The sequence below is a fragment of the Piliocolobus tephrosceles genome, chromosome 3, assembly GCF_002776525.5.
Source record: "Piliocolobus tephrosceles isolate RC106 chromosome 3, ASM277652v3, whole genome shotgun sequence".
NCBI lineage: Eukaryota > Metazoa > Chordata > Mammalia > Primates > Cercopithecidae > Piliocolobus > Piliocolobus tephrosceles.
Window position 1 is genome coordinate 91,951,662 of NC_045436.1, and position 16,371 is coordinate 91,968,032.

A 16,371-nucleotide genomic window follows, 5' to 3' on the forward strand; every position below is an offset into this window, starting at 1 on the left:
TGGGTCCTGTTTGTATCATGGTGTAATATGGTATCTTATTGCCACAAAGAGTTTGTTCTGTCAGTCTTATGATCTCTATTTTACCACTAATACTGATCAGTTGTTCTGTCTAAACCATAAAAGAGAGGGTTTAATGAGATGTGTCTGACTTTCCATTCCATCATGGCTGGGAACTCAGTTTTAAGGTTTTCCTGGAGTTCTCTTGGGCACAATGGGGATTTGTTCAGTTGGTGGGGGAGGGGGATAGGATTTTATTTTAAGTTTATATTAAAAAGTAAATAAATAAATAAAACATAAGGAATGACTAAAGCCAAATTAAGATAACATATCAATACCTGAAAGCTTATTTATTGTTCAAGACTCATATTCTCAGAATTTTATACTCCACTTTAGTTTTAATTTGTGACCAATAAATTGCATAACCTGGGGATGGTTCACATGATCATCAAAACCACAAACAACATAAAAACTCTGAAGAATATGGAATATGGCTGGCAGTTTTAAAATGTTCATTTGCTATAAAAAAGCTAGCCACTTTCATAGTGTTATGACTTTCATGAGTTCTAAGCACTTTTGCTTTCATAGCCCCTTCCTTCATTGAAAAGAATACACATACACACGCGCGCGCACACACACACACATGCACACACACAATTATATTTTGTGACTGCTTTGGTATACACTCCAGGCTGGATTAATTATTAAATATTATCATTATATTTTCCCTTCTGAATTAGAAATACAATTCATGGCCAGGCGCGGTGGCTCAAGCCTGTAATCCCAGCACTTTGGGAGGCCGAGACGGGTGGATCACGAGGTCAGGAGATCGAGACCATCCTGGCTAACACGGTGAAACCCCGTCTCTACTAAAAAATACAAAAAACTAGCCGGGCGAGGTGGCAGGGGCCTGTAGTCCCAGCTACTCAGGAGGCTGAGGCAGGAGAATGGCGTAAACCTGGGAGGCGGAGCTTGCAGTGAGCTGAGATCCGGCCACTGCACTCCAGCCTGGGCGACAGAGCGAGACTCTGTCTCAAAAAAAAAAAAAAAAAGGCCAGGTGCTGTGGCTCAAGCCTGTAATCCCAGCACTTTGGGAGGCCGAGACGGGCGGATCACGAGGTCAGGGTATCGAAACCATCCTGGCTAACACAGTGAAACCCCGTCTATACTAAAAAATATGAAAAACTAGCCGGGCAAGGTGGCGGGTGCCTGTAGTCCCAGCTACTCGGGAGGCTGAGGCAGGAGAAGGGCGTGAACCTGGGAGGCGGAGCTTGCAGTGAGCCGAGATCGCGCCACTGCACTCCAGCCTGGGCGACAGAGCGAGACTCTGTCTCAAAAAAAAAAAAAAAAAAAAAAAAAAAAGAAATAAAATTCATGTATTTTTGTGGGTCCCTAAAAATATTGTGGGCACTATGCACTTTGCACAGTGATTAAGTCCACACAATGGATGTCTAGCTACCATAAAAAATGAAACTTAAATAGAAAGTAAAAATAAATAGAAAGTAAAACTAGAAGGAGACAATGACTTTGAGGGTAAGTTGTCCATGGCGAAATGGAAATTCCTTGCAAGTTGTATGTGCTATCTTAAAATTATATCCAAATATTACAAAAGATGTATTTTAAATTGCTTATCAGGGAAAAAGAAGAAAAACAAAATTTCTTACCTGATTCATTGGTGAATGGATAAGGTAATATTGCAGAGTTGCCTTGTCCCTGAAAATTATTACCCCAAATTTACTGCTGAAAGAGGCAGAATTAAGTGTGTCATGAGATATTGATGAAATGCAGTTTCAACAGGAAGAAGAACCAATTTATGGAAAGGAATATTTTTATTTTGAGAGTTTTAAGTTTCTTTTTTGTAAAGAGGGGAAGGATGAAAACAGAAGAGAGCTGCTATTATTTTTCTTAGTTTCTAATTTGGAAAAAGGAAGTGTATGTCTGCAACATTTGAGAGTCTGAAATTTTAAGTAAGGGCCTACATAGTACAATAATAGCAATTTTAAATATAATCCAAAATCAAGAGTCAGAGAGCTGGAGAGTAGGAGGGACTGGTAATAGGGATTCCTGGAGAAGCAAGGAGAGATATTCTAGGGCATTCTGAGAGATATAAAGTGAGATGAAGCAGCTTTGGGTGTCTGCCGACCAGGAATCATGGTCAAGGATCAAAACTCGGTAATAGGGGCCACCCTCCTACTGGGTGATGACTTTGAACACCATCCTTGCTGTGAAAATTGCTTAAATTTAACCTGTATCCTCTGATTTTTGCTAGACTTCAAGTATTGATGGGGAATGTGTTAGCTTTTGATTTGTCCTTAATCTTTTACATATTAAAATAGTACTTTATCAAAAGCTTTATGTTGTCAAACAAAAGAGTTCTTTATTCAAATTGTAATGGCATAATTTGCCTTTCTAAAAAACTCTGATTTTCTTTCAATGTTCATACTTTATAAAGATAAGGGAGGGATGTTCATTTATCTAGTTGATTTTCACCATAATGTCTATTTTTGCTAAAGAGTTTGTATCTCCTCTTTACCCCATGAGAGATGGAGAAGGAGGGGGTGGGGGTTGGGGGTAGGATATTCAATGAGCACTTTGCACAGGGAAGACAAGCAATATAAAATTTTTATGGACCTCCAAACAATCCTGACCTTTGGCAGTTCCACTCTGACATAAATAAGTGTAAGGCAAGTCATAGAGCATTTAACATTTGCCTTCCATTCCAGCAAGTTTGCACTACATCCATCATGGAGAGTGAATTCCCGATAGGCAGTCATTAAGAGAGGCAGTACAGAGTTTAGAATCCTATTGCATGGGTTCCGATCTGGTCACTGCTACTTAATGGTTATATAATCTTCGGCAAGTGACTTAGCTTCTCTAAGCCTCAGTGTCATTATCCATAAAAAGGAGATAATTCTAATACCTGCATTATAAATAATAATGAAGATTAAATGAGATAATCCATACATCAGAATTAGGTATTGGCCATATTACTTGCTATTCCAAGAAACAGCACTCAGGACACATCTGTTAAGGATGGCCAAGGCTCTGTGTGTCACATAAAAAAGAGCTGGGGGTAGAGCAGTAACCCCAAGGCCTCTGCCAAAAGCAACTTGAAAGTTAAACTCGTGTTTTTGTCCAATGGCAGTGAACAAGAAATAAAGGTCAACAGCCATTTCCTCTGGAATCTGGCTTGTGATGTGACATCCGAGAATTGGCCCAACTTGTGGGTAGAAACAAACAAATATTCCTCCCTACAAGCTTATATACCTACCTTTATTCTAACCTTCATTTCTACCTAAGCCCCATTCCTCAAAAGTTTATAAAATAACTGCCTTGTGTAAATTAGCATTGTTCAGGTGCAATCCTAAATAACAATGATGCATATTTCTATTTCTACTATAGTTTTTTGTGACAATGATAAAGACATGCTATGTCCTGAAATAATAGGTGACCTTTGATTTTAAAATTTGGCCTTTTTTTTTCCTTTCACAGACCACTTCTTATTTCATAGTGCATTACTATATTATTATTTACAAAACATTCTCAGTCAATATTTGTTTGATTCAAAATCCTGTGAAGAATAAATTTAAGGCTCCCATAATTCAGTCCTACATGTATTCCACTGTACATAATTCGTTTCAAACAAAATGGAAAAATCCCCATCCCCACAAACTCATCGCTCTTTCTAAGTGAGAATGGCTCATTTCATCTGTGTCCTTAAAGCAGTTCAGAGATGAAAAATCAAGGAGCATAAGAAATGAAGCCTGTCCCACAATTAGGATCCAGTTCATACTCACTGGGACTACTTGGAGAATTTTCTGATATCCTTTGTCTCAAGCCTCGCTTTTATCCCTTCATTTCTGCTGCACGCCACCTAAATTGAAGTTGCCTAGATATTCATTCTGTAAATTATTCATTCTCTCTCTCAGTATGAGTAGCCTGGCAATGCCAGACAAAAAGAAAAAAAAATGTCTTCAGAAATACTACGAATGTTTTAGTACAATCAAGCAAACACTTTGATTTACTCATTGATTCAAAAAAGATTCATTAAGTAACCTCTATCTTTCAGGCATTGTGGTAGTCCTACCTTTGTGAGGCTTACCGTTTAGTGAAAGAATAAGACATGAGAAAAACAGACACACACACACACACATATAATTACAGATTACAGTGATTAAAAAAAGAAAAGAGGGTCATCTATGATTATAACAAGGAAGCACCCAATTCATGCTGAGGGATCAGAGACAACTTCTCTAAAAAATAGGATATATAATTTAAGGCCTAAGAGATGTACAGGAGTTAGCTAGGAAAAGATTTGGGGGCAGTTATTCTAAGCAGAACATAGCAGTGTTCCTAGAACAACAAAGAGCCTGGCGCATTAGGAAATTGAGGAAGTCCAGTGTGGTGGAGCTTAGTGAGCAGTGGGAAAGATCATCTAAGATGGACCCAGTGTCATGTAACTTCTCTGGATTTTTGTTAAAAATCCAGAATGTCTAACTCAAAAAAGCATATTGCTATATATTATAATTTACAATGCAAATTTGAATTTCAAGTTCCAAGCAAAATTATACAAATAAGCATCTTCCTGGCATTAACCTGACATCTTCCACAGTCTCCCACATACCACTCCCCTACACCCTGTCCCTGCTAAATAATGGGTACATCTTTTAACCAAATTTATCAAGTGATCTAAACTTAGTAGAATGCCTCCATATTTTTCTCCTTTTAACCATGCTCTATACAATCTCTCTTTCCTATTTTTTAATATCTTGAGCAGATTACATAGGCTGGGGGTTACTTTCAGTTATTAATTTCTAGCCTAGTCTAATCCAATTTTTAAAACTTCAATCTTGATCCAATTTTATGTTGATTTTTTTTTTTTTTTTTCCTCCAAGCACCAACCAAATTTGGCCTCAGTGATTTGGGAAGAAGAAAGGCAAAATTTGCTCATTCACTCCTCCTCACCTGGGTTTCTTTATTCTCCAGTGCATTGGTGAGAGAGAGATGGGGCCCAAGTTCTCTAGTCTGACAAAACAGACTCTTCATAGTCTAGCCCTTACCAAGCAGAATTCGAATATCTTGAAAAAGCGGAGCATGTTTTCCCCAGTCAGGCCTAAGCTGGAACACAAGAGAACCCTAAATTAGATAAGAATCCTAAATTATGATATTATCCTTGATTGGGATTTTTATTGGCTAAAACAAGGCCTCCTTGTGATTGAAGGAACCAGAATGCTATTATACCTGCCAAATATTTCACCCAGGAAAGGAAGAGTCAATCCAAAAGCAGGTTTAAAGGGAAAGAATAGAAAATAATTTTCTCACTACATAGTCCAGCTTGTTTGATAAAATTGCTGTACAAGTTATAATGTGTTTTGAAGCAGATATATAAAAAGAGCTATAAAGTCAACAGAGAGCTGAAATTACATAGAAAGTGAAAGCCATCTGTTGACTATATGAAGGCCAGTTAAAATCCCTAGTCTGCTCAGGACTTGTATGAAATAAATAAATTAGGTAGTACAATTATCTGGACAAGTCCTGAGAACCTTCCACCCCCAAACACACACACACACACACACAAATGTGTTACACTTATTCCTCTTTATTTTATACTTTTCTGTTTAAAACTTAACAGAATTATACCTTTTTTTTTAGTTTTTGCTTTTGTAGTTTCTAAAAGCCTCAGCAGATCCTGCAGAGTATGAGATTAACTTTAAAAGCAAAAGTTATTCTATGTTGTGGAAAGACACACATGACCAGTATATGAAGTGGCCGTGTGTGTCCAGTAAGCCCGACTAAGCTCTACAAGCCTTATTTTTTCTATGTACAGTCTATTTTCTATTGCTTCCCAAAAGCAGGACAAGGAAAACTTGTCTATCTTTTAGAAGGTCCTTTACAATACATTTTATAATTTAAATATCCTTCATTTTATTTTTCAAAATATGTACGTCTCTTTTTGAGATGGTGTCTCACTCTGTCACCCAGGCTAGAGTGCAGTAGTGGAATCACGGGTCACTGTAGCCTCGACTTCCCAGGTTCAAGTGATCCTCCTACCTCAGCCTCCCAAGTAGCTGGGACTACAGGCACGCACCACCACACCTGGCCGGTTTTTTGTTTTTCCTTTATTTTTTTGTAGAGACGGGGTCTTGCTATGTTGCCCAGGCTGGTCTTGAACTCCTTGGCTCAGGTGATCCTCTCACCTCAGCCTCCCGAGTGCTAGGATTACAGGTATGAACCACTGCACCCAGCCTAAATCCCCTCTACAGAGATAGTGTGGTTTTTTTTTTAATGGTCAGAAATTCTCTTATCAAGAGAGATATAAGACCTATATCCCCTCCTCAAAATCTGGGTGGGTTTGCGACTCACCTTTAACCAACAGAAGGCAGCACAAGTGGCATTTCATGACTTCCCAGTAAGGTCAGAAAAGACAATGCAGCTTCCATTTTAAATACTGAGATGCTCACTTTTGGAGCCCTGGCTCCCCTGAGGTTGCTATACTTTGAGGAAGCCCAGGCAACGATAAGAGGCCATATGTAAGTATTTCAATTGACACTTCTACTAATGTCCCAGCTGACAAATAACATTAACCACCACATAAGTGAATGAAGATGCCTCCAGACGACTCCAGCACCCACCCCTTGAGTCACCCCCAGCCTTCAGATCTTCTCAACTGAGACCCCAGACTATGAGCAGAGATGAGCCAGTTGAACTAGGCCTTCTGCAAATTCCTGATCCACAGAATCCATGGGCATAGTAAAGTGTTTATGATAAGCTGCTAATTCTAAGACAACAGAAATGTGGCAAAATATTGGCTGGCCTGGCTAATTCCTAGAATTCATAAGCTCTGCCAGTCTCTTTATCCTACAGGTCAAATTTTCCCATATATATCTTTTGTGGGTTGAATTGTGTCCCCCGCCCCTCCCCCCCCAATTCATATAAAGTCCTAACCCCCAGTACTTCAAAATGTGACCTTATTTGGTGATAAGGTCTTTTCTTTTTTCTTCTTTTTTTTGGGGGGCGGGGGGGTGGAATTTCACTCTTGTTACCCAGGCTGGAGTGCATGCAATGGTGCTATCTTGGTTCACTGCAACCTCCACCCCCCAGGTGCAAGCGATTCTCCTGTCTCAGCCTCCCAAGTAGCTGGGATTATAGGCATGCACCACCACCACACCTGGCTTATTTTTTTATTTTTAGTAGAGATGGGGTTTCACCATATTGGTAAGGCTGGTCTCAAACTCCTGACCTCAGCTGATCCACCTGCTTTGGCCTCCCAAAGTGCTGGGATTACAGGCGTGAACCACCATACCCAGCCTTGGAGATAAAGTCTTTCCAGAGGTAATAAGTCAAAATGAGTTCATTGGGGTGGTCCATAATCCAATATAACTGGTATCCTTATACAAGGCAGAAATTTGCAAACAGAAAGCCATTGACCATCAAGATAGCCATCTACAAGCCAAGAAAAGTCCTGCACAGTTCCTTCACTGACAGCCCTCAGAAGGAACCAACCCTGCCAACACCTTAACTTTGGACTTACTGCCTTCAGAACCGGATGCAATAAATTTACATATTTAAGCAACCACTTTGTGGTACTTTGTTTCAGCATCCCAAGAAAACTAATTTAGCATCCAAGCTAGGGCCAGCAGGCAGGGAGGAGTCTCAGGGGCCAGAAACAGATGGAAGTTAGAAGGAAGCAAATATTATAGAGTCTCATAATCTATTGTTGGAACTGGATCAATGTGTGAGTATCATCTGCACTGTAATTCCACCAAGTGGTCTGCTAACTGCTTATTCCTGCTATAGTCAGGATATTACTAAAGCAGCCATTCTATCCTTAACCAGCTCTGTTAGCAACTCATTTAGTAAGTCAAAATCATGTTTGGGATCAAACACACTGGCTTAATCTACTTCACATAGGATAGTCACTTTATATTCTCAAAAAGCTATCTGCCTCTCCTGAGTATTTAGCAAAAGAATCATGCTCAGGCTCTTGCGAACATTCCTTAAATGATGTGATCCCATGTCCTTTCACCACCAAGCTTATTCTTCTCTGAATTTGAGTCCATTTATGCCAAAACAAGAAATAAATTTCCTATAATAAAAACTGTCTAGGCCAAGTACGTGGCTTATGCCTGTAATCCCAGCATTACAGGAGGCCGAGGTGTGTGGATCATCTGAGGTCAGGAGTTTGAGATCAGCCTGACCAATATGGTGAAACCCCATCTCTACTAAAAATACAAAACTTAGCCAGCATGGTGGCACACACCTGTAGTCCCAGCTATTGGGGAGGCTGAGGCACAAGAATCGTTTGAACCTGGAAGGGGGAGGTTGCAGTGACCCAAGATCGTGCCACTATACTCCAGCCTGGGCGACAGAGTGAGACTCCATCCCCTCCAAAAAAAAAAAAAAAAACTATCTAGCACTACCATTGGCTACTTTCTAAGGTGGTGATTTTACTGTTACTGAAAAGAGTTTTGAAGACTCATTCAAGGATGCTATAGAGAAATTAAGAAGAGATTATGCTGGTTGTCCCTAAAGACACCTGTCCATTATATGATCTTATAAAAATGTAGACACCTGAGACTCAGTTATATTCTCTTATGAACTACATAATAAATGAAGGACAAAAGGGGCACACAATAAAAACTGCGATAATGGTATATTTTAGTAAGCCTTCACAGAAAAGGACACCTGCAGAAAAAAAAAAAAATAAGAGCATTCTGAATAAGAAACAAGCTAATTGTTTATCATAGCATCTCACTTACCTTCCACTTAGATAAGCTAGGTCTTTACTTAATCCTATGGGTACAGACGCTCATGAAAATATTTCTAAAAAAACATTTTATGAAATTAGGTGTACCTGCCTGATTCTTTATATGAATATTGAAATAAGAAAGCTCATAGGAAGATTTCTTTCATGTGGTTAGCCCTATGACATTTTCATACAAACCTGTCTACAGGTCAATCTGAAATGTGGTTCCTTTTAGTATAATCTATTTGAACAAAGATTTTATTCTTTAATAAGAATAAAATCTTAATAAATAATAAAAAGGCCAAAAGAAGGTTTTCTGTGCCTGACCCAATGCACAACTTGGTTGCATTTCCCAGCTGTCCATCTTCCTGCTATTTTCTTTGGCAATGCTGCTGAGCAAGAAAACCTGTCTACAGACTAGGAATTCCAAAGACTCTCTGTGCCTGCATCCAAAGTTTTATTCTAATCATAGAGTTCATAAGGAGCTTGACCTATGACGGTTGCTATCAAAAGAGCAAATACAGAATATTATCCCCTCAATGGACCAACATTGCAACCACAATCTTATTTTTACTCTGGAGTTAGGGGCATCTTCCAATTTATGTGCTCTTTACACTTTGAAAATACCCTAGAGAAGAGCAGGGGTGAAGGTCAGGGAAAAAGAGTTGCTTAAAAGCAGTGAAGGGCACTTTTGCAACTTTATACAATTCCCCAAAGAGTGGCTTCATTCCGTACCCCAAAATAAATTTAGGTTTAACATCAAATATTTACATTAAAAAAATAAAATGTCCACAAAAAAGAGGGACTATTTTTTAATCTTAAAAGGGAAAATGCCTTCATAAGCATAATCCAAAACCACAAAAGCCATAAACGTAAACTTATAAATCTAACCTTATAAAATTGTAAACCTTCCTCATGACGATAAACTAACTAAACTAAACCATTGGCAATAGGACACAAACAGACCATTCACAGAAATTAAAATAAATGGCAAACATTAAAAAATTACTTTTTACTTTAAAAATGGAAATAAAAATGACAAAATTGCATACTTATCAGATTAGCATTCCTTTTTTTAATTTGATAAAACCCAATGATGTCATGAGTTCATATACAATTCATGAAACAATACATTGTTGCAAAATTTTTGAAAGGCAATTTGGCAATATCTATCTTTGATGTGTTTCATCAGTTTGGGGAAAGTACTGCCATTATCTACAGGCATACTTTGCTTTGTTACACTTCACTTTATTTGTAGTTCACAAATATTGTGATTTTTACAGATTGCAGGCTTCTGGCAACCCTGTAGATAGCAAGTCTATCAGTGCCATTTTCCCAAAAGCATGTGCTCACTTCATGTCTCTGAGTCACATTTGGAAACTCTCACAATATTTCAAGCTTTTTCATTACTAATATATCTGTTATGGCAATCTGTGATCAGTGATCTTTTATGTTACTATTGTAATTGGAGACACCATGCACCATGCCCATATAAGACAGCAAATTTAATTGGTAAATGTTGTGTATGTCCCGACTACTCCACCAACCAGCTGTCTCTGTCTCTCTCTCCCCCTGGCCTCCCTGTTCCCTGAGACACAACAATATTGAAATTGGCCAATTAAAAAACCTACAGTGGCCTCTAAGTTTTCAAGGAAAGGAAGATCACACATCTCTTACTCTAAATCAAAAGCTAGAAATGATTAAGCTTAGTGAGGAAGGCATGTCAAAAGCTGAGATGAGGGGAAAGCTAGGCCTCTCTACCAGGCAGTCAGTCAAGTTATGAATGCAAAGGAAAACTATGAAGGAAATTTTTCAAATATTGGATTATCTTAAAATTAATAATTTTTCTCTCTCAAAAGACACTAGTAACTAGTAACTTTTAAGAGTGAAAATACAATTCATGGAGTGAGATAAGATACAATGTATGTATCTGGCAAAGTACTAATATCTTGAATATATAGGGAACTCCTACAAATTAGTAAGAAAAAAATAAGACACCCCAGTAGAAAGACGGACAAATGGCCTGAATAGGCATTTTACAGAAGAGAATATCAAGATGGCCAATAAATTTTGGGGGCTGAAGTTCATTACTTGTCAAAGAAATACAAATAAAATCACAATGAAGTGCTACTACACACCCACACATCTGAGACTTTCATATACTGTTGGTGACAGTATAAATTGGTATAACTTTAAAAACTCTTTAGCAACTTCTACTAAAATTGCATATATACATAGACTGTGACTCAACAGTTCCACTCCTGTATATAAACCCAAGAGAACTGTAAACATGTATTTACCAAAGAACATATACTAGAATATTCACAGTAGTACTATTGATGCCAATGTCTGAATGTTTGTGTCTCTCAAAAATGTATATACTGAAACCTCATCTGCAATGTGTTGATATTAAGAGGTAGGGCCTTTGGGAGGTCACTAGGTCAGGAGGGCAGTAAATGGAATTAATGCCCTTGTAAAAGACGCCTGTGAGAGCTTGTTTGCCCCTTCCACCATGTGAGGACACAAAGAAAGCATCGTCTATGAGAAACAGGCCCTCACCAGACATCAAATCTGCTGGCACCTTGATCTTAGACTTTCCAGCCTCCAGAACTGTGAGTCATGCATTTCTATTGTTTATAAATTACACAGTTCAAGCTATTCTGTTATAGCAGCCCAAAGGGACTAAGACAATTGGTGAGAGCTAATACCTGGAAACTACATATAACTGGTTTTCCAGTTATTATTTCTCAGCTCCAAAACTATCATTCTGTACTCTGCTTTGTGAGGTCGAGGCTGGAATTCTGCAAACGTATTTCTACTTTGCCAGATAAATCTATGTTGGGTTCTACCAAGGGAAGTGCTAAAGAGAGACTGGAAGGCTTGCCGAGGGAGAAGGAACTAGATTCCTTCCTCTTTTGCTTTCTGCTTCTGTCAGCATCATTACAACAATGGTTTTTCACTCCAGCATTGGCAATTGGTTGCAGTGTTCAGTTTTTCCCACACTCTCAGAGCCAGTCCCCTCATCCCCCTCAGAGGAATCTGTACCATCTGGGATCCTCGGGGACCCCTTTTACAAGGTGCCAAGGCATCAGCACCCCCTGAGCCACAACCCCTCTTCAGAGATCTTGATTCCATCTCCATAGAACTTCTCCTCTAAACTTCTAGGTTCTAATGATCTTAACTTTGCCCTTTGTCCACAAGTCTGACAGGTGCTTCCTGCAGTTAATTGTCTTTGTATTATCTTAGTGTTTCCTTTTCCCCTTTCAGTCCTCCAACACCTATTTAACCAATTCTTTATATTAATTTTTTTCCTTTAAAATAATTGGCATGTTTATAGCCCATTAACAGTAGAATAAAGTATAAAATATTCTCAATGTGGAATAATATACAGAAATGAGAATAAATGATCTACTATGCCTAATGACATGGATAACTGTCATAAACAATGATGAGTGAAAAGAAGTCAAACACAAAAACAGTATATAATGTATGATTTTCTTAATATAAAATATAAAAAAGGTAAAACTGATGTACAATGTTAGAAGTCAAGACAGTTCCTCTTGTTGGGGAAGGTGGGAGGGTTGGTTAGTGGCTTCAGTACACAAAGAGGGCTTCTGCAATGCTGATAATATTCTTTGTCTTGGTCTGGCTTTCATGACACAGAAGCGTTCAGTTTGTGAAAATTCATTCAGTTTTGCAAGTATAATTTGATTTTCTGTCCATTTATCATACTACCAAAAAATATTTAAACAATAATGCAGCTATAAGTTGTAAACTAATGTTTGTGGTCAAACTGGACATTGACAGTAACTCTCTTTATGTCATAAAAACATTTTTATAAATTCAAAAAAGTGAAAGAATCATGAGTAATTTATGTTTTTAAAAATTAAAATGGTTTTAAAATAAAATATTATACAAAAATAAGCACAGTACTTTCTCTTAGCACTCTTTTACTTAGTGCATCACATTTGTTTTTATACTCATGTCATTTCTTTTATAAACTATAATGTGCCAACTAAAACATGTCAAACCTGTAGTGCACCCAAGCTAGTTTTATCACCACAGTTTTATAAGGATATGACAAAACTGGAGATAATTTAAGAAATAAATCATAAATTTATTTTTGAAAACCTGTCAACGCTTTAGTTCTTGATTCCTATCTTCCCTTTCAGAATATAGGCCCTAATATCTACTAAAAATCTACAGTATGCTTTTTATCCACTTTAATTTTAGCTTTTCATATTTTTTTCCCATATTCCACCTGCTTGACTCTACTTGGTATGTCTTCAGTCTCCCAGATGCATTCGCTCTATTGTACTGGACTATTTGGAGGTTGGTTTGTTGTTTTTGTTTTTTTCTATGGCAATTCATTCTGGATACCATAATCTCATTGCAGGCCAGATTTTTCCACAGCGTTTCCATACTGGACTGGACTGTTTTTTTGGGTTTTTTGTTGTTTGTTTTTTGTTTCTGTTTTTCCTATGACAATTCCTCCTGGATACCATGATCTGATTGCAGGCCAGATTTTCCCACAGCATTTCCTGAATGGTCATCCATTCAGTATCTTCCCTATGACCATTTCCAAGTCCTGGCCCTTCCTGATCTTCCAGGTCCTGCCCTCTCATGAGATTAAAAAAAAAAAAAAAAAAAAAAAAAAAAACCTTCCAGAATAGAATGTTCACAAACTGAACACACCTGTAAAATAGGAAGCCAGATCAAGATGCAGAATATTACCAGTGCACATGATGGGGTAGTTCACACAAAGACTGCATGAGAATCTGTGAAAATTATTTATTCATTCAATAGATATTTCAGGGTGTCTACAATACCAGTCACTTTCCAGGTCCTAATGCTACCCTGGAACCAAATGAGACCAAATTTTCAGTTCTGACTCTGCTACTTTCTAACTATTGGATCTTGAATACATTAGCTAATCTTTCTGAGCCTCAATTTCTTTATATGTAAAAATACAGTAAAGCATTTCTAAAATGTCATAATCACCAAAGGAAAATCAAAAAAACCTTATGGTTTTTTTATACAGGTTGTGGTGGGAAAGGCACAGACAATTCTAGTTAGCACAGTTAATTGAACATTGTATTAGTTTGTTCTCATGCTGCTGTAAACAACTTTCTGAGACTGAGTAATTTATAAAGAAAAGAGGTTTAACTGACTCACAGTTCTGCATGGCTGGGGAGGCCTCAGGAAACCTACAATCATGGTGGAAGGCACCTCTTCAGAGGGTGGCAGGAGAGAGAATGAGTGCCGGGGGTGGGGGGGAATGCCAGACGCTTATAAAACCATCAGATCTCGTGAGAACTCACTCACTATCACGAGAACAGCACAGGGGAAACCACCCCCATGATTCAATTACATCACACCGGGTCGTTCCCATGACATGTGCAGATTGTTACAGTTCAAGGTGAGTTTTGGGTGGGGACACAGCCAAACCAGATCAAACATCTATTTCTCCTGTTTTCACAAATCCCACAAAAATGGAGGAAAGAAAGAGAAGAGTTAAACGGCGGAAAAGTACATGAAAAAAAGATAAACGGACAATAGCAGGTGAGAAATATCTCAACAAATTTAGTGGAAAGAAGATAGAGCAGAAGTAACTAATTTAGCAGTGTAACCTCAGGGTCCACAGAGTGAGAAACTAGTAAAGCCAGCCAATGTGTTATCTGGAGGCTTGAGGCTAGGACAGCAGAGTTCCTATGGGAAGTAGCAGTGAGGCTCAAGCTGAAATCAGGGCCTAGTTGAAAGACTGTACAGTTTGTTTGTTTATGAAGCAACTGGAAGTCTAGGTCCCTTTCCCACTTCACCTCACCCATCAAGGACCAGAATTTTTCGCTCAGAGAAACCCTGAACTCCTGAAACCAAACATAGTGTGGGGGATGGAAGACTGAAAACAGGAAGTGGGGGATTAAGTGAAAATCTGGATGCTGAAAACTGAGACTTTCAGCTGCTTTTTCTACTCTACATTCAGAACAATAGCAGCCAGACTTACACACCAACTCTGTCACATTTGCGCCTCCACCCCCAATTCATATTTAAATACATTGAAAGGATTATTGAGAAGCATGTGACAGAGATATCATAAGATCTGGTAAATCGGCAAGAATATCTTAGCAAATTTGGCAAATGAAAGGGGAGGATTGTTAACTGCAGGGAAAAGTATTATATGCGAAAAAGGTGTGGCGTAGTGCTCAGCATGGCTAAACATTGCATAACATTTGCACAGTCATGATAATGTAAACCCTGAGTATTGCTTTAGCCAAAACTGCTAGTGTAACTACATCAGGGATAGGGGAATGAAACTTATTATCATTTGGCCTTCAATATACGTTTGCACACTTTCAGCGTACCCCCTTAATTATGAAGGCTGGGAAGCTAAAAATGATCACATTTCCCAAAAGGTCCTGCAGCCACAGTTCTGGATGCAATTTAAGTTCTGTCATAAGACACACTCATTTGAGATTTGGAAGGCAGAAGTGAGGCAAAGGCCATTTCCTTGTGGCTGAGGCAGCTGGTAAACAAGATTAGACAGATAAGAATGTTTGCAGTAGGCAGGGCACAGTGGCTCACACCTGTAATCCCAGCACTTTGAGAGGTAGCTGGATCACCTGAGCTCAGGAGTTTGAGACCAGCTTGGCCAACATGATGAAACCCCATCTCTACTACAAAAATACAAAATTAGCCAGTTGTGGTGGTAGGTGCCTGTAATCCCAGCTACTCAGGAGGCTGAAGCAGGAGAATCGCTTGAACCCAGGAGGCGGAGGTTGCAGTGAGCTGAGATCCCATCATTGCACTCCAGTCTGGGTGGCGGAGCAAGACGCTGTCTTCAAAGAAAAGAAAAGAAGAAGAAGAATGTTTGCAGTAGGCAGACTTCACATCCCAATGTCTCTTTAGGACTTCATGGATGTGGGGCATTAGCAGAGGTGACAACAGCAGCCACCTGACCTCTGTATCAACCCTACTCACCATGGTATGCCACTGAACTCAATAGTCCTGCAACAGCCTTTGCCTCCCACTCAGTTTTTCTCTACCCCATCCTCTACTCCCAGCAATTTGGTAATCACTGCACTGAATTGGTAATTCCCTGTACTAAATTACTAGAGTGGTTGCATTTCCCCAAATTAAACACAGACTAATACAGGGGAAAAAAAGCTAAGTCCCAAATGACAGATTGAGAAGTTGCAATATGAGGACATTATTTAGAAATCTAGAATTTCAGGAACATTAGCTAGCAGAGTGGGGGTGATAAACCTTGGAGAGTGGGTCTGTGAATAAATAGAAGTTAAAGTAACTTATAAATTATACTGCAGATATCCTAAAAAAAACTTGAATCTGACCTCATCAATATAATCTTATTGTTGTAAGATTAAGAATAATATTACCAGAGGGTAGTTTTAAACACACATACATATGCCAATTCTCTTCTTCAAAAGCTCTTCTTGGGCCTTGCATGGGGGCTCACGCCTATAATCCCAACATTTTAGGAGGCTAAGGCAGGAGGATCCTTTTAGCCCAGTAGGTCAAGATCAGCCTGGGCAAGGTAGGGAGACTCCCATCTCTACAAAAAAACAAAAAAATTAGCCAAGCATGTTGGTGTGCACCTGTGGTCCCAGCTA